The following is a 25,786-nucleotide window of genomic DNA, read 5'->3' on the forward strand; positions in this document are numbered from 1 at the left end:
ACCTGCGTGAGAACACCAGCGGCAGGTCATGCCATAAAAGGAGTGGCGAGCGGCCTCGGGAGCAGCGTGGAGGCATACTACGTCAGGGAGCATCGCGAGCTGGTGCAGGAGGGCGATGGCAACGAAGAGTGACGTGATCAAAGTCCAGGTTGGTGATTGGAGCGTGGGCAGGTACAGCAGGAGCGGTGTGATCGGGGCGAAGGAGCGGCGAGATCGGGGCGAAGGAGCGGCGAGAGACTAGAGGGACATGATCGGGGCCCAGGAGAGGCGAGAGTTCGGGGCCCAGAAGAGACGAGGGTCCAGGGGTCAGCACGGGTCAGCCCAAACTGCAATATGTGTGCGCACTAGGTCCTTGCAACAGAGCAGGTCTCCAGTCATCTTGGATAACCTTTGCCACTGGACCAAGACCTAGCTCTGTCAAGCCCGTGTGGTGGCTGGGGTGCAACGGCCACCCCACATTAAAAAAGTCCACGCAGAGGCATCTTCCACCCTTCAGGATGTAGTTCAGGACCTGGAATATTAGGTCCTTCATTGAAGCACCTGTGAACTCATCCTTTTTTGGCATGGAAGCAAGTCATCCTCGTTTCGAGGGACTGCCTATGATGATGATGACCATTTCCAATACCTCGGGAGCCTCTTAACAACAAGAGCAGACATTGACGGCGAGATTCAACATCGCCTCCAGTGCAGCCTTCAGCCGACTGAAGAAAAGAGTGTTGGAAGACCAGGCCCTCAAAACTGCCACCAAGCTCATGGTTTACAGGGCTGTAGTAATACCCGTCCTTCTGTATGGCTCAGAGACATGGACCATATACAGTAGACACCTCAAGTTGCTGGAGAAATACCACCAACGATGTCTCCGCAAGATCCTACAAATCCCCTGGGAGGACAGACGCACCAACATGAGCGTTCTCGACCAGGCCAACATCCCCAGCATTGAAGCACTGACCACACTTGATCAGCTCCGCTGGGCAAGCCACATTGTTCGCATGCCAGACACGAGACTCCCAAAATAAGCGCTCTACTCAGAACTCCTTCATGGCAAACGAGCCAAAGGTGGGCAATGGAAATGTTACAAGGACATCCTCAAAGCCTTCCTGATAAAGTGCAACATCCCCACTGACACCCGGGAGTCCCTAGCCAAAGAATGCCTTAAGTGGAGGAAGTGCATCCGGGAGGGCGTTGAGCACCTCGAGTCTCATCGCCAAGAGCGTGCAGAAATCAAGCGCAGACAGCGGAAAGAGCGTGCGGCAAACCAGTCCCATCCACCCCTCTCAATGACTACCTGTCCCAACGGTGACAGAGACTGTGATTCTCATATTGGACTGTTCAGCCACCTAAGAACTCATTTTAAGAGTGCAAGCAAGTCTTCCTCAATTCCAAGGGACTGCCTATGATGACGATGCTTAAAAGTATTTGCCATCTGCAATGTCTGATCTCAGCAGCTGTTTACCGTATGGTTTTTAGCTCACCGTCGCTTTCTCCTGTCTCTATGCGCTGTCAACGGCTGCACGCACGGGCGAGCTTTGGAGAGGACGGTAAGAGGAGCGCCGATGTACAAAATTGGTGAGCATATGTCAATTCATTGATGTCACACTTTGTAATTAAAATACTTGTGGCGAGCACAGGCAATGGCAACGATGTCGACCTGCCCAATATGGCGGCCGATGCATTCCGTGCCTGAATTAGACAGAAGTGAGGCAGCCGCCATCTTTTCTTCAAAACTGGCCTTAACAGCCGGTGCTAAAGGTTCAAATTTCTAGACCAAAGTGTTATTTGTCAGAATGATACCGAGGCTAAAAGCTTTAAATTATGAGGACTTGTTGCATAGACTAGACTTGGATTCACTTGAATATAGAAGATTAAGGGGTGATCTAATTGAGGTGTTGATCAAATGAGTTGATAGGATAGAGAAAAACTATTTCATCTGGGGAGGTGGTCCAGAACAAGGGGTAACTTGAGGTGTCATACAAAGGTTTGTGGATATCTCTAACACTCTCCCCGAAAAAACTATTGAGGCGAAATCCAAACTGAAATGGATAGATTTTTGTTAGGCAAGGGTATTAAAGGTTCCAGAAGCAATGTGGGTAGATGGAGTTAAGATACAGATGAGGCATGATCTAATGGAGTGCCGGAAAAGGCTCAATAGGCTAAATGGCCTACTCCTGTTCCTAAGCTCCTATTTTCCATACTGCTTTGAGCCTCTAAGTAGAACATAGAAGATGTCCAAAAAAAATTTTTTTAAATAAAGGCAGGAGTTTTGACTGCAAATGATGGCCCCGAAATTCACTGCCTGTTTGCGGCGGCCATTCGTCAAAATCGAAAGGCCGCCATTCTGGGCTCAACTGGCTGCCCCGATATAGATTCGGCCCGGGAGGTCTTGCAGCTGTGAGGGCCACCGGCGACTCTCGTGGTGATGTGGGGCTTGTGGCAGTAGTGACGTGCTAAAAGTGCGCACCACTGCCGCTCCATACTCGGACCCATTTTCAGTGTGAAGAAGCCGGCACTTCAGCTTTTAGAGCCGGTACAGTGTGGCAGAGATCTCGGAGCCATGGGAGCGGAGAGAGTCAAGTAGGTAAGATCCAAACCTGAGGATGTTCAGCACAGAATACGCACTCAAGGGCAGAGAGAGAGGGAGGGAGGGAGAGGGTGAGAGCGAGCGCGGATGAGAGCAAGCGTTGGCGAGGGGGAGAGCGGGCGAGGGGGAGAGAGAGGGCGAGGGCGGGAGAGAGGGCGAGGGCGGGAGAACGGGAGAGAGAGAGGGAGGGGGAGGGAGAGAGCGCGAGAGGGAGAGAGCGTGAGAGGGAGGGAGGGGTTGAGGGGGGGAAGAGGGGAAAGCGAGAGGGTGTGAGAAAGAGAGAGAGAGAGAGAGAGAGAGAAAGAAGCGAGAGAGAGAGAGAGAGAGAGAAAGAAGCGAGAGAGAGGATGAGAGGGTGAGAGAGAGAGAGGGGGAGAGGGAGAGGAGAGGGAGAGAGAAAGAGAGGGAGAGAGAAAGAGGGAGAGAGAAAGAGAGCGCGCGTGAGAGGGAGGGTGAGAGAAAGAGGGAGGGAGAGAGAGCGGGAGGGAGAGAGTGAGCAAGAGGGGAAGAGAGGGAGGTGGAGAGGGGGAAAGTGAAAGGGTGTGAGAAAGAGAGAAAGAGAGAGAGAGAAAGAAAGCGAGAGAGAGAGAGAGAGAGAGAGAGAGAGAGAGGATGAGGGGGAGAGGGAGAGGAGAGGGGGAGAGGGAGAGGAGAGGGGGAGAGGGAGAGGAGAGGGGGAAAGGGGGAGAGGGAGAGAGAAAGAGAGGGAGAAAGAGCAAGAGGGGGTGAGAGGGAGGGGGAGAGGGGGAAAGCGAAAGGGTGTGAGAAAGAGAGAAAGAGAGAGAAAGAAAAAGAGAGAGAGAGAAAGAAAAAGAGAGAGAGAGAGGGGGAGAGGGAGAGGAGAGGGAGATGAGAGGGGGCAAGGGAGAGAGAAAGAGAGGGAGAGAGAAAGTGAGGGCACGAGCGGGAGGGAGGAGAGGGAGAAAGGGAGAGATGGAGGGAGGAGAGGGAGAAAGGGAGAGATGGAAGGAGAAAGGGAGAGAGGGAGGGAAAGTGGGAGGGAGGGAGAGAGGGAGAGAGGGAACATAAGAACATAAGAATTAGGAACAGGAGTAGGCCATCTAGCCCCTCGAGCCTGCTCCGCCATTCAAAAAGATCATGGCTGATCTGGCCGTGGACTCAGCTCCATTTACCCGCCCGCTCCCCATAACCCTTAATTCCCTTATTGGTTAAAAATCTATCTATCTGTGACTTGAATACATTCAATGAGCTAGCCTCAACTGCTTCCTTGGGCAGAGAATTCCACAGATTCTCAACTCGGTTTTAAATTGGCTCCCCCGTATTTTGAGGCTGTGTCCCCTAGTTCTAGTTTCCCCGAACAGTAGAAACAATCTCTCTGCCTCTATCTTGTCGATCCCTTTCATTATTTTAAATGTTTCTATAAGATCACCCCTCATCCTTCTCAACTCCAACGAGTAAAGACCCAGTCTACTCAAGCTATCATCAAAAGGTAACCCCCTCATCTCCGGAATCAACCTCGTGAATCGTCTCTGTACCCCCTCCAAAGCTAGTATATCCTTCCTTAAGTAAGGTGGCCAAAACTGCACGCAGTACTCCAGGTGCGGCCTCACCAATACCCTGTACAGTTGCAGCAGGACCTCCCTGCTTTTGTACTCCATCCCTCTCGCAATGAAGGCCAACATTCCATTCGCCTTCCTGATTACCTGCTGCACCTGCAAACTAACTTTTTGGGACTCGAAATTTTACAGCGTTTCCGTAGTGTAGTGGTTATCACGTTCGCCTAACACGCGAAAGGTCCCCGTTTCGAAACCGGGCAGAAACATTATATGTAAGCTTGGCTAGCTCAGTTGATACAGCACGAAGCTTTTAATCTCAGGGCCGTGGGTTCGAGCCCAACATTGAACCAATCACTTTAATTAATCCAAAAAGAGTTTCATGCACAAGGACCCCCAGGTCCCTCTGCACCGCAGCATGTTGTAATTTCTCCCCATTCAAATAATATTCCCTTTTACTGTTTTTTTTTTCCCCCAAGGTGGATGCCCTCACATTTTCCGACATTGTATTTCATCTGCCAAACCTTAGCCCATTCGCTTAACCTATCTAAATCTCTTTGCAGCCTCTCTGTGTCCTCTACACAACCCGCTTTCCCACTAATCTTTGTGTCATCTGCAAATTTTGTTACACTACACTCTGAAGAGAGAAAATGAGAGAGACAGAGAGGGAAAGGAGCAAAAGAGAAAGGAGAAAGATGTAGAAGTGAGGAAAGGGAATGAGAAAATTTGATTGGGAGAGAGAGAAATAGGAATAGAGAAAGAGAAAAGCGCAAAAAAATGAGAGAGATATAGAGATCCCGAGATTCACAGATAAAACTGAAATCTCAATCCAAGGGCTCAGACTGGAAATCCAAGGGCCCAGCTCAACAAATGGGAAACTGTTCAAACTCTGCCGCCTCCAGACTAGATCCAAGGTCATCCCATCCTCTGTCATCGAACTACATTACGCAGACGATGCTTGTATCTGCGCACATTCAGAGGCCGAACTCCAAGCTATCGTCAAAACCTTCACCGAGGCCTACGAAAGCATGGGCCTTACACGAAACATTCGTAAGACAAAGGGCCTCCACCAACCTGACCTCGCCACACAGCACTGCCTCCCAGTTGTCAAAATCTATGGTGAGGCCTTGGACAACGTGGACCATTCTCCATACCTCGGGAGCCTACTGTCAGCAAGGGCAAACATGGATAACGACATTCAACACTGCCTTCAATTTGCCAGCGCAGCCTTCGGTCGCCTGTGGAAGAGAGTTTTTGAAGACCAGAACCTCAAATCTGGCACCAAGCTTATGGTCTGCAAGGCTATTTCCAGCAGTCACCTCAAAGCACTGGAGAAGTACCACCAATGCTGCCTCCGCAAGTTCCTGCAAATCCATTGGGAGGACAGATGCTCCAACGTCTGTGTTCTCGCCCAGACAAGCATCTCCAGCATCAAAGCACTGACCACGCTCGATCAGCTCTGCTGGGCGGGCCACATCGTCTGCATGTCTGACACAAGACTCCCAAAGCAAGTGCGCTTCTCAGAGCCTCGACACGGTAAGCAAGCCCCAGGTGGGCAGAGGAAACGCTTAAAGGACACCCTCAAAGCCGCCTCGATAAAGTGCAACATCCCCACCGGCGAATCCCTGGCCCAAGGCTGCCTAAAGTGTAGGAAGAGTATCCAGGAGGGCGCTGAGCACCTCGAGTTTCCACCTAGAGCATGCAGAAACCAAGCATAGACAGCGGAAGGAGCATGCGACAACCCAGGCTCCCCACCCACCCTTTCTTTCAACTACAGTCTGCCCCACCTGTGACAGAGACTGTAGGTCCCACATTGGACTGTTCAACCACCTGAGAATTCACTGAGCGTGGAAGCAGGTCATCCTCGTCTTCGAAGGACTGTCTATGAGGATCTTACGCGTGCCGAACCTGCGACTTCGCCTCAGTGTCTCCCCTGTGGCGGCCTCATGGGTCTGTGAAGGATGCTGTGATCCCTGTGTGGAAGCTGCAGATGTTGTTCTAGGGCACCTTCGAGCAGCTTTAGGCCTGGAAGGGTTGGCTGGAGACTGGACAACGCCCACCTGGGAGGGTTCAGCCTGACTTGGCTCGGGCGAGGCCATGTGTGGAGGCTCTGGAGGAGTGACAGGTCTGGGGCCAGGAGTGCTGCAAGCCGGAGGGAGCACATCATCCGTATCCTGGCCCGAGGAGCCTGAATAACTCACCAGGAGCGGCACAATACCACCACCACCACCAATCTGAGGGAGCTCAGCTCGGTGCTGTGGCACCACACCGGAAGGTCCCCCATGGCCCGTGGTGGACTCAGCCGCGAAAGCAACACAGAGATCTCGGGAAGCATCCAGCTGAGACTGCATGCGAGCAGCCACAGTCTGAAAGCCACCAGATATGTCAGCACTTAGACACTCCATCAACTCTTGCAGAGCCACGGCCATCCTCTCCAAAGCAGCACCGATACGCTCGTTCCCTCGCGCCTGTGCTGCAATGGCAGCTGCCACATCACCCTGAAGGTGAATTTCCCGTCGGAATAACGCCCCAATTAAGACTGAAAACCTTCAGGTTTGAAAGGCTAATAAGATTGGAACACTTTTTTGTGATCAAAAAGCTGAATTTGAATCCAATGACCGCCGTAAACTTTGCGGCGCTAATCGGGGAAAAAAGGCCTTAACACCATCAGCTTTCTGGTGACACTGAATTTTGGCCCGAATATGTTTAGCTGAAGCTTTCAAGTTTAGAGGGTCACCAATATATGAAAATATCACAAATTTGATTTCCTTTCGAATTCTTTTTACTGTTACAAAACCTGTGACATTAGAACTTGCAGAGCTACAGAACACCAAAGGGCAAAAAACGTTAGTGGGAGTTGTGTACAACCTCCAAACAGTAGTAGTGATGTTCGGGAGGGCATCAAACAGGAAATTAGGGGTGCATGCAATAAAGGTGCAGCAGTTATAATGGGTGACTTTAATATGCACATAGATTGGGCTAACCAAACTGGAAGCAATACGGTGGAGGAGGATTTTCTGGAGTGCATAAGGGATGGTTTTTTAGACCAATATGTCGAGGAACCAACTAGGGGGGAGGCCATCTTAGACTGGGTGTTATGTAATGAGAGAGGATTAATTAGCAATCTCGTTATGCGAGGCCCCTTGGGGAAGAGTGACCATAATATGGTGGAATTCTGCATTAGGATGGAGAATGAAACAGTTAATTCAGAGACCATGGTCCAGAACTTAAAGGCGGCTAACTTTGAAGGTATGAGGCGTGAATTGGCTGGGATGGATTGGCGAATGATACTTAAGGGGTTGACTGTGGATGGGCAATGGCAGACATTTAGAGACCGCATGGATGAACTACAACAATTGTACATTCCTGTCTGGCATAAAAATAAAAAAGGGAAGGTGGCTCAACCGTGGCTATCAAGGGAAATCAGGGATAGTATTAAAGCCAAGGAAGTGGCATACAAATTGGCCAGAAATAGCAGCGAACCTGGGGACTGGGAGAAATTTAGAACTCAGCAGAGGAGGACAAAGGGTTTGATTAGGGCAGGGAAAATGGAGTATGAGAAGAAGCTTGCAGGGAACATTAAGACGGATTGCAAAAGTTTCTATAGATATGTAAAGAGAAAAAGGTTAGTAAAGACAAACGTAGGTCCCCTGCAGTCAGAATCAGGGGAAGTCATAACGGGGAACAAAGAAATGGCGGACCAACTGAACAAGTACTTTGGTTCGGTATTCACAAAGGAGGACACAAACAACCTTCCGGTTATAAAAGGGGTCGGGGAGTCTAGTAAGGAGGAGGAACTGAGGGAAATCCTTATTAGCCGGGAAATTGTGTTGGGGAAATTGATGGGATTGAAGGCCGATAAATCCCCAGGGCCTGATGGACTGCATCCCAGAGTACTTAAGGAGGTGGCCTTGGAAATAGTGGATGCATTGACAGTCATTTTCCAACATTCCATTGACTCTGGATCAGTTCCTATAGAGTGGAGGGTAGCCAATGTAACCCCACTTTTTAAAAAAGGAGGGAGAGAGAAAACAGGGAATTATAGACCGGTCAGCCTGACATCGGTAGTGGGTAAAATGATGGAATCAATTATTAAGGATGTCATAGCAGTGCATTTGGAAAGCGGTGACATGATAGGTCCAAGTCAGCATGGATTTGTGAAAGGGAAATCATGCTTGACAAATCTTCTGGAATTTTTTGAGGATGTTTCCAGTAGAGTGGACAAGGGAGAACCAGTTGATGTGGTATATTTGGACTTTCAGAAGGCTTTCGACAAGGTCCCACACAAGAGATTGATGTGCAAAGTTAAAGCACATGGGATTGGGGGTAGTGTGCTGACATGGATTGAGAACTGGTTGTCAGACAGGAAGCAAAGAGTAGGAGTAAATGGGTACTTTTCAGAATGGCAGGCAGTGACTAGTGGGGTACCGCAAGGTTCTGTGCTGGGGCCCCAGCTGTTTACACTGTACATTAATGATTTAGATGAGGGGATTAAATGTAGTATCTCCAAATTTGCGGATGACACTAAGTTGGGTGGCAGTGTGAGCTGCGAGGAGGATGCTGTGAGGCTGCAGAGCTACTTGGATAGGTTAGGTGAGTGGGCAAATGCATGCCAGATGAAGTATAATGTGGATAAATGTGAGGTTATCCACTTTGGTGGTAAAAACAGAGAGACAGACTATTATCTGAATGGTGACAGATTAGGAAAAGGGGAGGTGCAAAGAGACCTGGGTGTCGTGGTACATCAGTCATTGAAGGTTGGCATGCAGGTGCAGCAGGCGGTTAAGAAAGCAAATGGCATGTTGGCCTTCATAGCAAGGGGATTTGAGTACAGGGGCAGGGAGGTGTTGCTACAGTTGTACAGGGCATTGGTGAGGCCACACCTGGAGTATTGTGTACAGTTTTGGTCTCCTAACCTGAGGAAGGACATTCTTGCTATTGAGGGAGTGCAGCGAAGGTTCACCAGACTGATTCCCGGGATGGCGGGACTGACCTATCAAGAAAGACTGGATCAACTGGGCTTGTATTCACTGGAGTTCAGAAGAATGAGAGGGGACCTCATAGAAACATTTAAAATTCTGACGGGGTTAGACAGGTTAGATGCAGGAAGAATGTTCCTAATGTTGGGGAAGTCCAGAACCAGAGGTCACAGTCTAAGGATAAGGGGTAAGCCATTTAGGACCGAGATGCGGAGGAACTTCTTCACCCAGAGAGTGGTGAACCTGTGGAATTCTCTACCACAGAAAGTTGTTGAGGCCAATTCACTAAATATATTCAAAAAGAAGTTAGATGAGGTCCTTACTACTAGGGGGATCAAGGGGTATGGCGAGAAAGCAGGAATGGGGTACTGAAGTTGAATGTTCAGCCATGAACTCATTGAATGGCGGTGCAGGCTAGAAGGGCCGAATGGCCTACTCCTGCACCTATTTTCTATGTTTCTATGTTTCTATGTTAATCGAATTGTATAAAAAAATGAATACCACTTACAGGATTGAACTAGCAGCCTATCTAATTTAATATGTTTCAGCCATGCAGTATCTTCATGTTACTATTGTAGGGGAAAATCTGTGTCCAGTTGTTATTTCGTTATATTTATCTTTTTAATTCATAGGGTGACACTGAAAGGGGGGGGTGGGCGGCGGAAGCAGTATTTATTGCCATCCCAAGTTCCCTGAAGGACAGTAGTGAACCAATTGGGTTTGTGTGTTGCTAATCCAGTACAAGGCAATCACACCAATTTGTTAATATTCTATTTAAACATTTATAGTTAGCTATGAATATAATACAGTAAGAAATACCTCACAGCTGATAAATAGGTTAATTCTTAACTTTCTAGATAAAAAAAATACTTAGTCCCAGGACAACATCACAGAACACAATTTATATTGAGAAAAAAGATCAACTGTGCTCTTGCAACAGTTTGGAATTAAGTTTTGCAAGAGGGTGTACATTCCGCTCATTAGCCATCCATTGTAAATGGTTCCCTGTCTTCAGGTATTAATTCCCCTCCCTTTCAAAACCATCACTCCCCTCCTCAAACAAAACACCTTCAACTCTTTTTGCAAACTACTGTTGCATCTCCAACCATCGTTTCCTCTCCAAAGTTCTTGAATGTGTGGTCACGTCTGAAATGCATGCCACCTTTCCTGCAACTCCTGTTTGAATCTCTCCAATTAGTTTTCCAGCCAACCAAAGCATTGAAACAGCCATCAAAGTCACAAATTAAATCCTCTGTGATTTTGACACACTAGCCCTCCTCGTCCTCTCTGCAGCCTTTGACACAGTTGACCACACCATCCTCCTCCAATGCCTCTCCTTCACTGAGTAGCTACCTACCCTTGGTAGCACTCTTAGCTATCGATTCGTAGCGACTGCATCTCCAGAAAATTGCATTTCTTCCATCCCCCAAGGATATATCCTTGCCTCTCTCCTCTTCCTCTTGGCAACATCATCCATAGACATAGTGACAGCATTGACATGTACACTGACAACACCCAGCTCAACCTATCCACCACTTCTGTGTTGTCTGGCTGCTTTTCCAATATCCAGTCTTGGAAAAGCAGCAATTGTCTCCAGTTAAACATTGGGAAGACCAAAGTCACTGTCTTCAGTCACAGCATAAATTCCGTACCTCTGCCATTGATCCCATTCCTCTCCCCAGCTACTGTCTCACATTGAACCTGACTGCTTGTAAGCTCAACATCCTATTGGTGGCAAGCTGAGCTTCCGAAAAGGATTGTCTACTTCCACTGCTATGTTCGTGCCTCAGTTAATCTGCTGCCAAAACGCTCATCCATACTTTTTTCACCTCCCGACTCAACTATTCAAATGCTCTCCTGGCCCTGAAACCACTAAATTTTGCAATGCGTTATGAATCCACAAGTTCCTTCGCTGCTTCTTCACACCCTATAAATACTTTTTCTCGAGATTTGTTTTGGCATTTACACTGTGAAGCAAATTATAATGTTTTCTACTCTAAAAACTATACATAAACACAGGCAGTTGTTGCCTTAAAAGCGCTCAACCACAAAGTAAAGGCAGACAAAATATTTTTTAAATGCTTCCCTGTTGTATTATGCTCAGTAGATCCATTACTTAATCACAATTCTGTTTTCTCTGATTTCTACAAATATGTTTTGAAAGAAAGAAATCTCAAAAGCCATATTGTGCATTACTAATACAGGACATGCTGGATTATGTTTAATTTGAAAGATGTTTTCTAATGTCTGAATTGCTTTTTATGGCAGCAATACTTTCTTAAGATTGTTTATTCAATTTCCAACAAAAATATGACTAATTTGTAAATGATGGATTACATTTCTTAGTATGAGACACTGTATGTGAGGTTCTCTGTTATGGCTATTAAGAAAGAAGAACTTGCATTTGTATAGCGCCTTTCATGACCACAGGACGTCGTAAAGCGCATTACAGCCAATTAAGTACTTTTGAAATGTAGTCACTGTTGTAAAATGGAAAACACTGCAGACAAATTGCATACAGCAAGGCCCCTAAAACAGTAATGAAATAAATGACCAGATTATGTGTTTTGGTGTTGGTTAGGAGATAAATGTTGGCCAAAACACCAGATATTTCCTGCTTTTCTTCAAATAGTGCTGTAGGATCTTTTATGTCCACCTAAAATGGGACTCGTTTTAATGCCACACCCACAGGATGACATCTCCGATATTGCAGCACTCCCTCAATACTGCACTGAAATGCCAGCATAGACTATATGCTCAAGTCTCTGGAGTGAGGCTTGAACCCACAATCCACTGACTCAGGCAAGATTGCTGACACCGAGCCAAAGCTGACACCTAAATGTGCTCATGTATTTAAAAGTGAAATATTGTGTGGCCCTTTAAGAATAAACATTTTCTTAAATGCTAGTTATTTTCTTGCAGGCAACTCTTTACTTTTTTGAATGCAACATCAAAAGGAGCCTGTCATTCTTAACCTACTGATACAATAAAGATAATCCTAGATACTCAAGGGAGGGAGCGATGTAACAAAACTCCATGATTTTTCTGCTGAAACCAGCGATTCCTCAACAACTAGCAACAAAAGATACCATTAACATCTAAGGATACAGAAACAGATCATCCCAGATATACTTTACATCTTTCCCTGGTGGTTTAGCAATGCTGGGCTTTAATCTGCCTTCACAAAAGTAAATTTAATATCAAGAAGCTGATTACAATTACAATCAGTAAATGCTCAAACCTGTGCTAATAATTATCAAATAATACAAGATGTGTTACAATGCTGTAAAATTATTTAAATATTTTAAACTATGCAGCTCTTGAAAGCAATCTTGTAGAACAACAAAAATGTTTTAGCTTGTTCCTTTTAGAACAAAAACTGGGACGGGCATGATGTAAAATTGATTTATTTTACTATGTAGGGCGGGTGCCAATTTATAGTTGGCGTCCAATAGCCAATGTTAAAACAGTATCAAAGCAAATGGGCTATTAAGCATCAATTGAAACATACACTGCATCATTAGATCAACAGGGAAAATAATAAGGAGATTGAAGGGAAAATAGCAAAAGCAACCAATGGGCTGAGACTCTACAGAAAGAGGTAAAAAGATAGGTGTGCCAAAATAGAACTAGAAATGGACATGGCAGCAAAAATAAAATATAATGCATGAAAAACAGTTCCAACACTATAATAGAAAGAAGATGCTCAGTGAAGTGGTTAAAACCCTAAGGAACCCATCTGAAGTTTAAAAATAAAGGAGAATAGGATATGGTCAACATGCTAGATGATACGCCTTTTAAGTTTTTAACCAGGGTGGACAGTAACAATAGACCATGCAACAGCAAACATTTTGGAACTTTGATATTATCAACATGAATACGTGACCCAGGACAAATAAAGTATACCCTCAGGGTACAGAGAGTGAAGAGATGAGATTTATGAAGCACTGATGATCACTTAATAAAGAAAACATAACCAAAGATGAGTATCATGTTCTGGGTTTTTTTTGGAACCTTTATTTCCCCAGAGAAAAAAGTTTTGGGAAAAAGTTAATTTAGAATGTTGGGTTTTTAAAGCAACGTGTATTTATACAAGTTTAAGGAAAACATACTCCGAAATGACAGCTGGCTAATATGCTAATAGTGTTGCTTTCTGTAAACTGTAAGACTACAAACAATAAGCAATGTGTTGAGCCCATCTCGGCAATCAATGAACATCTCACACCCATCGTGTTGGGAAAGTCCCTTTATTCGTTTATCTTCTCCTTAACTCAATTGCTCTGGTTGTTTCTCTAACTAAAGCTCTCACTATCTCAACTGAAATTCTAACTCCTTTCACTAAAATTCTCCTCGAGTTGCTAGCCTCGCTAAAGCAAGTTCAATCACTTTTGATTTGGATATTATTTAACTGTCTTTATTTTATTCACTGGCCAGAGTCATACTATCACAGTTCAACTCCAAGTAGTGTTCTGAATTTACCTATGCCACACTTCACTATTTTATTTACCTCTGAAATGTATATCTTAGTTGCCTGCTTTCACCTACACGAGACTCCCAAAGTAAGCGCTCTACACGGAACTCCTTCACGGCAAACGAGTCACCATTTTCCGCCTGCTCCACGATGACATGCAGGTCGTGATCCTTACCAATGGATCCATTACAGACCCAATCCACGTCCAGACCGGGGTCAAACAGGGCTGCGTCATCACCCCAACCCTCTTCTCAATCTTCCTTGCTGCCATGCTCCACCTCACAGTCGACAAGCTCCCCGCTGGAGTGGAACTAAACTATAGAACTAATGGGAAGCTGTTCAACCTACGCCGTCTCCAGGCCAGGTCCAAGACCACCCCAACCTCTGTCATCGAGCTACAGTACGCGAACGACGCCTGCGTCTGCGCACATACAGAGGCTTTACTCCAGGACATAGTCGACGTATTTACTGAGGCGTACGAAAGCATGGGCCTTATGCTAAACATCAGCAAGACAAAGGTCCTCCACCAACCTGTCCTTACCGCACAGCACTGTCCCCTAGTCATCAAGATCCACGGCGCGGCCCTGGAAAACGTGGACCACTTCCCGTATCTCGGGAGCCTGCTATCAACAAGAGTAGGCATTGACGACGAGATCCAACACTGCCTGCAGTGCGCAGCCTTCGGCCGCCTAAGGAAGCGAGTGTTTGAAGACCAGGTCCTCAAAACTGCCACCAAGCTCATGGTCTACACGGCTGTAATAATACCTGCTCTCCTGTATGGCTCAGAAACACGAACCATGTATAGTAGACACCTCAAGTCGCTGGAGAAATACCACCAACGGTGTCTCCGCAAGATCTTACAAATCCCCGGGGAGGACAGACGCATCAACATTAGCGTCCTCGACAAGGCTAACATCCCCAGCATCGAAGCACTGACCACACTTGAGCAGCTCCGCTGAGCAGGTCACATTGTTCGCATTCCAGACACGAGACTCCCAAAGCAAGCATAGAAACATAGAAAATCGGTGTAGGAGTAGGCCATTCGGCCATTCGAGCCTGCACCGCCATTCAATAAGATCATGGCTGATCATTCCCTCAGTACCCCTTTCCTGCTTTCTCTCCATACCCCTTGATCTCTTTAGCCGCAAGGCCCATATCTAACTCCCTCTTGAATATATCCAATGAACTGGCATCAACAACTCTCTGCGGCAGGGAATTCCACAGGTTAACAACTCTCTGAGTGAAGAAGTTTCTCCTCATCTCAGTCCTAAATGGCCTACCCCTTATCCTAAGACTATGTCCCCTGGTTCTGGACTTCCCCAACATCGGGAACATTCTTCCCACATCTAACCTGTCCAGTCCCGTCAGAATCTTATACGTTTCTATGAGATCCCCTCTCATCCTTCTAAACTCCAGTGAATAAAGGCCCAGTTGATCCAGTCTCTCCTCATATGTCAGTCCAGCCATCCCTGGAATCAGTCTGGTGAACCTTCGCTGTACTCCCTCAATAGCAAGAATGTCCTTCCTCAGATTAGGAGACCAAAATTGAACACAATATTCCAGGTAAGGCCTCTCCAAGGCCTTGTACAACTGCAGTAAGACCTCCCTGCTCCTATACTCAAATCCCCTAGCTATGAAGGCCAACATACCATTTGCCTTCTTCACTGCCTGCTGTACCTGCATGCCAACTTTCAATGACTGTGAACCATGACACCCAGGTCTTGTTGCACCTGGATAACCTCACATTTATCCACATTATACTGCATCTGCCATGCATTTGCCCACTCACCTAACCTGTCCAAGTCACCCTGCAGCCTCTTAGCGTCCTCCCCGCAGCTCACACCGCCACCCAGTTTAGTGTCATTTGCAAACTTGGAGATATTACACTCAATTCCTTCATCTAAATCATTGATGTATATTGTAAAGAGCTGGAGTCCCAGCACTGAGCCCTGCGGCACTCCACTCGTCACTGCCTGCCATTCTGAAAAGGGACCCGTTTATCCCGACTCTTTGCTTCCTGTTTGCCAACCAGTTCACTTATACACGTAAGTACATTATCTCCAATACCATGTGCTTTGATTTTGCACACCAATCTCTTGTGCGGGACCTTGTCAAAAGGTGGGCAGCGGAAACGTTACAAGGGCATGTTACACTTTATCAAAGCCTCCCTGATAAAGTGTAACATCCCCACTGACACCTGGGAGAACATAAGAACATAAGATTTAGGAACAGGAGTAGGCCATCTAGCCCCTCAAGCCTGCTCCGCCATTCAATAAGATCATGGCTGATCTGGCCGTGGACTCAGCTCCACTTACCCGCCCGCTCCCCATAACCCTTAATTCCCTTATTGGTTAAAAATCTATCTATCTGTGACTTGAATACATTCAATGAGCTAGCCTCAACTGCTTCCTTGGGCAGAGAATTCCACAGATTCACAACCCTCTGGGAGAAGAAATTCCTTCTTGACTCGGTTTTAAATTGGCTCCCCCGTATTTTGAGGCTGTGCCCCCTAGTTCTAGTCTCCCCTACCAGTGGAAACAACCTCTCTGCCTCTATCTTGTCTATCCCTTTCATGATTTTAAATGTTTCTACAAGATCACTCCTCATCCTTCTGAACTCCAACGAATAAAGATCCAGTCTACTCAATCTATCATCATAAGGTAACCCCCTCATCTCCGGAATCAGCCTAGTGAATTGTCTCTGTACCCCCTCCAAAGCCAGTATATCCTTCCTTAAGTAAGATGACCAAACCTGCACGCAGTACTCCAGGTGCGGCCTTACCAATACCCTATACAGTTGCAGCAGGATCTCCCTGCTTTTGTACTCCATCCCTCTTGCAATGAAGGCCAACATTCCATTCGCCTTCCCGATTACCTGCTGCACCTGCAAACTAACTTTTTGGGATTCATGCACAAGGACCCCCAGGTCCCTCTGCACCTCAGCATGTTGTAATTTCTCCCCATTCAAATAATATTCCCTTTTACTGTTTTTTTTCCCCCAAGGTGGATGACCTCACACTTTCCAACATTGTATTCCATCTGCCAAACCTTAGCCCATTCGCTTAACCTATCTAAATCTCTTTGCAGCCTCTCTGTGTCCTTTACACAACCCGCTTTCCCACTGATCTTTGTGTCATCTGCAAATTTTGTTACACTACGCTCTGTCCTCTCTTCCAGGTCATCTATGTATATTGTAAACAGTTGTGGTCCCAGCACCGATCCCTGTGGCACACCACTAACCACCGATTTCCAACCCGAAAAGGACCCATTTATCCCGACTCTCTGCTTTCTGTTCGCCAGCCAATTCTCTATCCATGCTAATACATTTCCTCTGACTCCGCGTACCTCTATCTTCTGCAGTAACCTTTTGTGTGGCACCTTATCGAATGCCTTTTGGAAATCTAAATACACCACATCCATCGGTACACCTCTATCCACCATGCTCGTTATATCCTCAAAGAATTCCAGTAAATTAGTTAAACATGATTTCCCCTTCATGAATCCATGCTGCGTCTGCTTGATTGCACTATTCCTATCTAGATGTCCCGCTATTTCTTCCTTAATGATAGTTTCAAGCTTTTTCCCCACTACAGATGTTAAACTAACCGGCCTATAGTTACCTGCCTTTTGTCTGCCCCCTTTTTTAAACAGAGGCGTTACATTAGCTGCTTTCCAATCCGCTGGTACCTCCCCAGAGTCCAGAGAATTTTGGTAGATTATAACGAATGCATCTGCTATAACTTCCGCCATCACTTTTAATACCCTGGGATGCATTTCATCAGGATCAGGGGACTTGTCTACCTTGAGTCCCATTAGCCTGTCCAGCACTACCCCCCTAGTGATAGTGATTGTCTCAAGGTCCTCCCTTTCCACATTCCTGTGACCAGCAATTTTTGGTATGGTTTTTGTGTCTTCCACTGTGAAGACCGAAGCAAAATAATTGTTTAAGGTCTCAGCCATTTCCACATTTCCCATTATTAAATCCCCCTTCTCATCTTCTAAGGGACCAACATTTACTTTAGTCACTCTTTTCAATTTTATATTTCTGTTTTTATGTTTTGCGCAAGTTTACCTTGGCCCTGAGACCCTGGCCAAAGAACGCCCTCAGTTGAGGAAGCACATCCGGGAGGGTGCTGAGCGCCGAGAGCGTGCAAAAATCAAGCACAGGCAGCAGAAAAAGCGTGCAGCAAGCCAGACTCCCCACCCACCCTTTCCCTCAACGACTATCTGTCCCACCTGTGACAGAGACTTTGGTTCTCGTATTGGACTGTACAGCCACTTAAGAACTCATGTTAAGAGTGGAAGCAAGTCTTCCTCGATTCCGAGGGACGGCCTATGATGATGATTTTATTTATCTCTGGAAATTTATATCTTAGTTGCCTGCTTTCACGGTTAAAGTACACAAGTTTCCCCTAGTCTTACCTCACAACTTAGTCCTCTGATGTCAAATTGTGAGACTCCAGCTTTTCTCAGCACCACCTCCAAGTCTTCTATGTCCCCTTGTGTCTTGGTGACCAGAACTGGGCATAATACAAGGGGCACTCTGACCAGAATGACAATCTCTGGCTTATACTCTACTGGTTTGGCTACAGACAGCATGTTACTAGCTTTGTCCATTACTGCTCTGTAGTGACAGGACACACTAAACTGCAAATTCCTCTAGATTTCTTTCAACTTTGCTATCTTTCATAGAATATCTCATCATTTTTTTCTCCATTAGGCAATACTTTAACTGATCCATTTTCGTCTGCCATTTAGGTTTTTTGTAAGCCTTTAAGCTGCCTCTTAAAATCTGACTACCTACCTCTTCCTCCTCCTATTGGTATTGTCTGCAGATTTGGGCAATTTTCATAGTTCCCAAATCCAGCTCGCTAATGTAAATTGATAACAATAGAGGTCTCAACATCAATCCTTTGGGAACTCTACTCAGTATTTTTCCCAACCCAACAGCACTTGCCTAACAAGTGTCTACTGTTTTCTAACTTTCAGCCAATTGCTTATCCATTTCCACCATTTTAAGCTTATTCTAACTGTATTTCATGATGAATTCTGCCAAAAGATTTTTGGAATTCCAAGCACACCATGCTGTAAAAGCCTTTCCATGGTTCACTTGGGATATCACTTCCTCAAAACCATCAAAAAGAAATCTTCCCCTGGTAAACAGCAGTCAACTTGGCTTCACTAGATAATCCTCAAGTTTACTTTGGATAATCAATCCCATCATTTTATCCTTTTTTTTTTAAAAAGCTTCCTCCAATCTGATCAACCTCTAGTCAGCATTCTGGGATTTCTTAATGAATCGGCAAACTTCTGATGCATTTCATTCACTCAATGTATTGTAAATTTCTTTTAGAGGCAATATTGACGATGAACATGCTGAGTAGTTTGTGAAAATCTTTCATCTGTTACTTCAACAAAGGCATTAACCAATTTACTTTAACTAGGTTAATGCCTTTGCTACAATAACAAACAGGGGAATTCCATATGGAAGTGTGTGCATTACCAATATCTCACAGCACAGTATCAAACCAATGGTGCTGTAATGGTCCCTCTTTTCTGTAATGTTAGCTGTTCAAACTGAGATTTTCCAATGTAAACATATAATTAACCTGACTTTTTCAAGTATAATCTATTCTTTACCTGTCTCGTGATTTATCTGTTATTATTTCACATTTAGAATTTTCCTTCCAGTATATAGGCTGGATTCTCCACCCACTACAGGGTAGAGTTTTGCGAGGTCAGAACTTCTATCCGCCTTCCAACTTGGCCTGAACCCTGAGTCAGATGTCATCTGATATGCACAGCGGGATGTTGGCAGTCTTCTCACCAGCAAAGGGATTCCGACAAGTGCCCAGCCCCAAAATCCCTTGGTACTGCAGGAGATCATGGTTGATTTTAGAAAAGTTTTTTCTCGGCAGCTAAATTTGAAACAGAAGAACATAAGAAATAGGAGCAGGAGTAGGCTATACGGCCCCTCGAGCCTGCTTCGCCATTCAATAAGATCATGGCTGATCTGATCATGGACTCAGCTCCACTTCCCTGCCCGCTCCCCAGAACCCCTGATCATTTAAGAAACTGTCTATTTCTGTCTTAAATTTATTCAATATCCCAGCTTCCACAGCTCACTGAGGCAGCGAATTATATAGATTTACAACCTTCCGAGAGAAGAAATTTCTCCTCATCTTTGTTTTAAATGGGCGGCCTCTTATTCTAAGATCATGCCCCTAGTTCTAGTCTCCCCCATCAGTGGAAACATCCTCTCTGCATCCACCTTGCCAAGCCCCCTCATAATCTTATATGTTTCGATAAGATCACCTCTCATTCTTCTGAATTCCAATGAGTAGAGGCCCAACCTACTCAACCTTTCCTCATAAGTCAACCCCCTCATCTCCGAAATCAACCTAGTGAACCTTCTCTGAACTGCCTCCAAACCGAGTATATCCTTTTGCAAATATGGAAACCAAAACTAGACGCAGTATTCCAGGTGTGGCCTCACCAATACCCTGTCTAACTGTAGCAAGACTTTGCTGCTTTTATACTCCATCCCCTTTGCAATAAAGGCCAAGATTCCATTGGCCTTCCTGATCACTTGCTGCACCTGCAAACTAACCTTTTGTGTTCCATGTACCAGGACCCTCAGGTCCCGCTGCACTGCAACACTTTGCAATTTTTCTCCATTTAAATAATAACTTGCTCTTCGATTTTTTTCTGCCAAGATGCATAAACTCCAACATTATACTCCCATCTGCCAAATGTTTGCCCACTCACTTAGTCTGTCAATGTCCTTTTGCAGATTTTGTGTGTCCTCCTCACATATTGCTGTTCCTCCCAACTTTCTAACATCAGCAAACTTGGCTATGTTACACTCAGTCCCTTCTTCCAAGTCGTTAACATAGATTGTAAATAGTTGGGGTCCCAGCACTGATCCCTGCGGCACCCCACTAGTTACTGGTTGCCAACCAGAGTATGAACCATTTATCCCGACTCCCGATATATATAATTAGTGTTCAATAGGACTGTACCTAGGCTCTCACAGGAGATAAAAAATAAATAAATCTGAGATAGAAGTGAGAAGCTAGAATCATATGCGCAACAAATTATGAAAGAATGAAGAACAGTGAGATGATTTGTTTTCAGTTTGTCAAAGTTAGAATTCACTCTGGTGAATTAAATTTTCTAACCCAGTTCTTGGTTAGCGGTGTCCTTTCAAAAGCCTACAAGATTTGCTACTGTTCTGATTGGGAATTTCTTTCTCCCAGTGTGTTAGCAGATTTCCTCTGTGGTTACTGTCTCAACAAGGGATTATTACTCTGCTTTGATCCTAGTCCGAGTAGTTTTTAAATCAACAAGCTTTAATATACATTGACTAATGACAGTATTAGGTTTTCTAAAACCGTTCTACAGCATTACATTAAATGACAAGCAATTAATACAACCCGTTCATCTTTCCACAAAGATTCTTTCAAGTTGATCAGACTTGTAATTTTTGTTGGACGGGCTTCCAAATAGCCGTGAGATGTTTCCAACCCCCAAGAGAACAACACAGCCCAGTGCCTAAGGCCAGCTCCGACTCCCCAGGCCGTCCATGCAGCTGCGCGGCTCCTGACCACCCCGAGAACACTCTGCTCTTGTTCTATCAGCTCCCTTGGGCTTGTTCCCATCTACACCGTAATGCCTAGAGGCCATGTATTGAGGTGTTTACCCAGCTTCGAATCTTTTCAGCTTCCAACCATGTTCCACAAGCTTTGTTTATTGTACTTTAAGTGAGTAGGCCAATCTGTATCTTTTACTGTGGTATATTGTGTCTTACCAACTAGTATCTTATCGGATGGGCCATTTCTTGCTCTGGTTGTTTATCATTCACGTTTAGTTTCCAAACTGTCTTTGCTTATACATTCGCTTGAGAGCTAAAAATGCTAAACAAAGCATGCTGGGATACTTTGCCTAATTTAAACCATTTTAAGATATTCTCTCAGTGTAAAACCATCACTGGATCATCATCATCATCATAGGCAGTCCCTCAGAATCGAGGAAGACTTGCTTCCACTCCTGAAGTGAGTTCTTTAGTGGCTGAACAGTCCAATACGAGAGCCACAGACTCTGTCACAGGTGGGACAGATAGTTGTTGAGGGAAGGGGTGGGTGGGACTGATTTGCCGAATGTTCTTTCCGCTGTCTGCGCTTGATTTTTGCACGCTCTCAGCGTTGAGACTCGAGGTGCTCAGCACCCTCTCGGATGCACTTTCTCCACTTGGGGTGGTCTTGGGCCAGGAACTGCCAGGTGCCAGTGGGGATGTCGCACTTTATCAGGGAGGCTTTGAGGGTGTTCTTGTAACATTTCTGCTGCCCACCTTTGGCTCGTTTGCTGTGAGGGAGCTCAGAGTAGAGCACATGCTTTGGGAGTCTCGTGTCTGGCATATGGACTATGTGGTCTGCTCAGCGGAGCTGATCGAGTGTGGTCAGTGCTTCAATGCTGGGGATGTTGGCCAGAAAGAGGACGCTGATGTTGGTGCGCCTGTCCTCCCAGGGGATTTGTAGGATCTTGCGGCGTCATCGTTGGTGATATTTCTCCAGCAACTTGAGGTGCCTACTGTACATGGTCCACTGGATATTGAAGTTCCCGTTTACCAATACAGTTTTGCCCAGCTAGACTTCTTTGCACCACTTGATGTTGAGTATAGCTTTATTTCTCCATCTTTTGCATTATTGATCTCCACTTTAAATTGAATTGATGGAATTTAGCAAATCAAGTGTTGGTTGTGCTTACAAAAGTTCCAGTTACTTTAGTCTCTAGGATAATCCGAATTATCATCTCATATTAGAAAAGCATGGTGTTACTCAACAGTGTGTAGTGGCAGTGCACTGGCTGCATGTTGAGATGAATTCAAACTGAGGCAATCATCTTCAATTTTGCTTCCACATTCTTTTCTCAAGTCTCTTCTCACCACACCTCAGTCTGGCAGTGAGCAGAGTCAGGTATAAAAAAGGACAATACAGGGTGGTAATTACTGTTGATAATAAGAGCAGGCAATCCATGTATTGTATGACATTCCTCCACTGTTATCTATTTTAAATTGGTAAGAATACCAGATGAACAGCATACAAATGCATTAAGCATTTGTCCGCTGTTATCAGCAACAGCTAGTCTCAGATTCTGGAAAGTCTTAAAAATTGAAACAGTTTGAAATGCACAACAGCTTTAACATGGAGACTGGTTAATGATTGGGTGTGACCCTTTAGTTGAACTGTATTCCAATGTTTTGTTCGAATGAAATTCAGTCGCCTTATCTTTTCTGAAGCTACTTAAAAATTAAATGTGTTTGCTTTAAATAGTTGAATCAGCATAGCTTCAATAAACATAATCCCTGACCTTAGCCAGGCTGCTACAGCATCCAAGACAAGGATAGATTCAATCACAAGCTAGTTGTGTGTTGAGTGAAGAGTGTATTGCAGGTTGGGATTATTGTAGGCGACTATTTCAAAGGTTCCAGTTCTCAAATTAATATTGTTATGTCTCAAATAAAGCAATGTGACGCCCCATGGAACCACACAAAAAAAAATGCAAAACCCATTTACCTGAACTGGAATGTACACGAATGTCAGGAGCCTCTCCATATCGATGTGTGTGGCGGGGGGGGGGTGTGGAAAAATGGAATGGTTAGGAACACACACACACAAAAACAGCAACCACCAGCATGCTACTGCACCAACTACCCACCCAAGGTTGAGGTGGCCTGCCACAGGTCAACCAGACAAAACCCACATAGTGCTAAGCCCAGAGCACAGGCAATGCAAAGGCGATTTGCACTGAGGGTTCAGGAGGGAGTGATGTCATGTATCCTACATGGGTACTGTTGGTACTATCACAAGATGTGCCACCAGGGGGCACAGCAGTGGGAGACTCGTAGGTTAACTGTACAGGTGTGCCTGGCCTAGTATAAAAGGCAGGCCACCAGGTGTGATCCTCACTCTGGAATTAACTAATAAAGGACTAAGGTCACTACAGTTCAAGTACAACACACTGCCTCGTGGAGTCATTGTTAGAGCATCTAAGGACACAACAGAAGTCAACCATGATGTCGGTTGCCATTTGTGTGTATATCGGAGGGTCAAAGTTGGTGGTGTCATCTTCAGGTTGCTCGTGGCTGTCTGTGAATCACAGTTTGGTTTGGTCCAAATGCTTTCTGCAAGTTAGTCCATTTGCAAGTTTGACCTCAAACACCATACTCCCTTCTTTGGCTACGACAGTGCCAGCAAGCCATTTGGGACCATGTCCATAGTTAGTACAAATACAGGGTCATTGACTTCAATATCGCGTGACAAATTTGCGCGATCATGGTACATGCTTTGTTGATGCCGCCTGCCCTTGACATGATCATGGAGATCAGGGTGGACTGGAGAGAGCCTTGTTTTGAGTGCCCTTTTCAGGAGCAGTTCAGCAGGGGGAACCCCGGTGAGCAAGTTGGGTCTTGTGCGGTAGCTGAGCAGGACTCGGGACAGGCGGGTCTGCAGGGAGCCTTCTGACACCTGTTTCAAGTTTTGCTTGATGGTTTGGACTGCCCGTTCTGCCTGGCCATTAGATGCGGGCTTGAATGGAGCAGATGCGAAGTGCTTGATCCCACTGCGAGTCATGAATTCCTTGAATTCAGCGCTGGTGAAGCACGGTCCATTGTCGCTGACGAGGACATCAGGCAGGCCGTGCGTGGCAAACATGGCTCGTAGGCTTTCGATGGTGGCAGTGGACATGCTTATCGACACATTATTACACACTCAATCCATTTTGAATAAGCATCCACAACAACCAAAAACATTTTGCCTAGAAACGGGCCAGCGAAGTCAACATGGATCCTAGACCACGGGTTGGAGGGCCATGACCACTAACTTAGCGGTGCCTCCCTGGGTGCATTGCTCAGTTGAGAGCAAATGTTGCATTGGCGCACGCAAGACTCCAAATTTGAGTTGATGCCGGGCCATCACACACGGGATCTGGCTATAGCTTTCATCATTACTATGCCTGGGTGGGTACTGTGTAGGTCGTGTATGAACGTTTTCCTGCTTTTCTTGGGCAAAATCACACGATTACCCCACAAAAGACAGTCCGCCTATATGGACATTTCATCTTTGCGCCGCTGGAATGGCTTGATCTCTTCATGCATCTCTGCTGGGACGCTGGACCAGCTTCCATGGAGGACACAGTTTTTTTTTTTTACAAGGGACAGTAAAGGATCCTGGCTGGTCCAGGTCCTGATGTAGCGGGCCGTAACGGGTGACTTTTCGTTTTCAAATGCATCCATCACCAAGCGTAAGTCTGCAGGCTGTGGTGGGCAATGGTCACCGACAGAGCATCAGCGCAGTTCTCTGTGCCTGGCCTGTGGCAAATTACATAGTTATATGCAGACAGCGTGAGTGCCCATCTTTGGATGTGAGCAGAGGCATTGGTATTAATACCTTTGCTCTCTGAGAATCGCGATGAGCAGCTTATGGTCAGTTTCTAACTCTAACTTAAACACAAACAGATACTGGTACATTTTTTTCACCCCGTAAATGCATGCCAGACCTTCTTTTTCAATCATGCTGTCGGACCTTTCGGCCTTGGACAAACTCCTGGATGCATAAGCAACCAGTTGCAATGTTCCCGATTCGCTTGCTTGTTGAAACACACACCCGACCCCGCATCGCAAGCTAGCACTAAATGTTTCCATGGGTCGTACAGAACAAGCAGTTTGTTGGAACATAACAGATTTCTGTCTTTCTCAAAAGCAGTCTCTTGTGATTTCCCCCATACCCAGTCATCTCCCTTGCGTAGCAAAACATGTTGAGGCTCTAGCAAGGTGCTTAACCCGGGTAGGAAATTACCAATATAATTGAGGAGTCCCAGGAACGACCGCAGCTCCGTCACATTTTGTGGTCTCGGCACGTTCTTGATGGCCTCCGTCTTGGCGTCAGTGGGTCTGATACCGTCTGCCGCGATTCTTTTCCCTAAGAACTCGATCTCTGCGCCAGGAAAACAAACTTCGAGTCCCACACGATCTAGCCAATTTAGAACCTCTTCCAAGTTCTGCAAGTGTTCGATGGTGTCGCGACCTGTGATCAATATGTCACCCTGGAAAACCACGGTGCGCGGAACCGACTTTAGCAGACTCTCCATGTTCCTTTGAAAAATAGCCGTGGCCGATCGAATCCCAAACGGGCATCTATTGTAGATGAACAGAGCTTTGTGCATGTTGATGCAGGTGAGGCCTTTCG

The 25,786-nt window shown here is 45.8% G+C and overlaps 1 protein-coding gene and 1 non-coding gene across 3 annotated transcripts in view; one reads left to right on the plus strand and one right to left on the minus strand.

Annotated features, from left to right (window-relative positions):
• Positions 1–25,786, minus strand: part of atrnl1b (attractin-like 1b) — a 1,062,984-nt gene that overhangs the window by 379,555 nt on the left and 657,643 nt on the right. The window lies entirely within an intron of this gene.
• trnav-aac (transfer RNA valine (anticodon AAC)) lies at positions 4,289–4,361 on the plus strand. The gene has a single exon. It is a non-coding gene; the product is annotated as a tRNA-Val (tRNA).

The sequence above is a fragment of the Pristiophorus japonicus genome, chromosome 3 (assembly GCF_044704955.1).
Source record: "Pristiophorus japonicus isolate sPriJap1 chromosome 3, sPriJap1.hap1, whole genome shotgun sequence".
In the NCBI taxonomy this organism is placed as follows: domain Eukaryota; kingdom Metazoa; phylum Chordata; class Chondrichthyes; family Pristiophoridae; genus Pristiophorus; species Pristiophorus japonicus.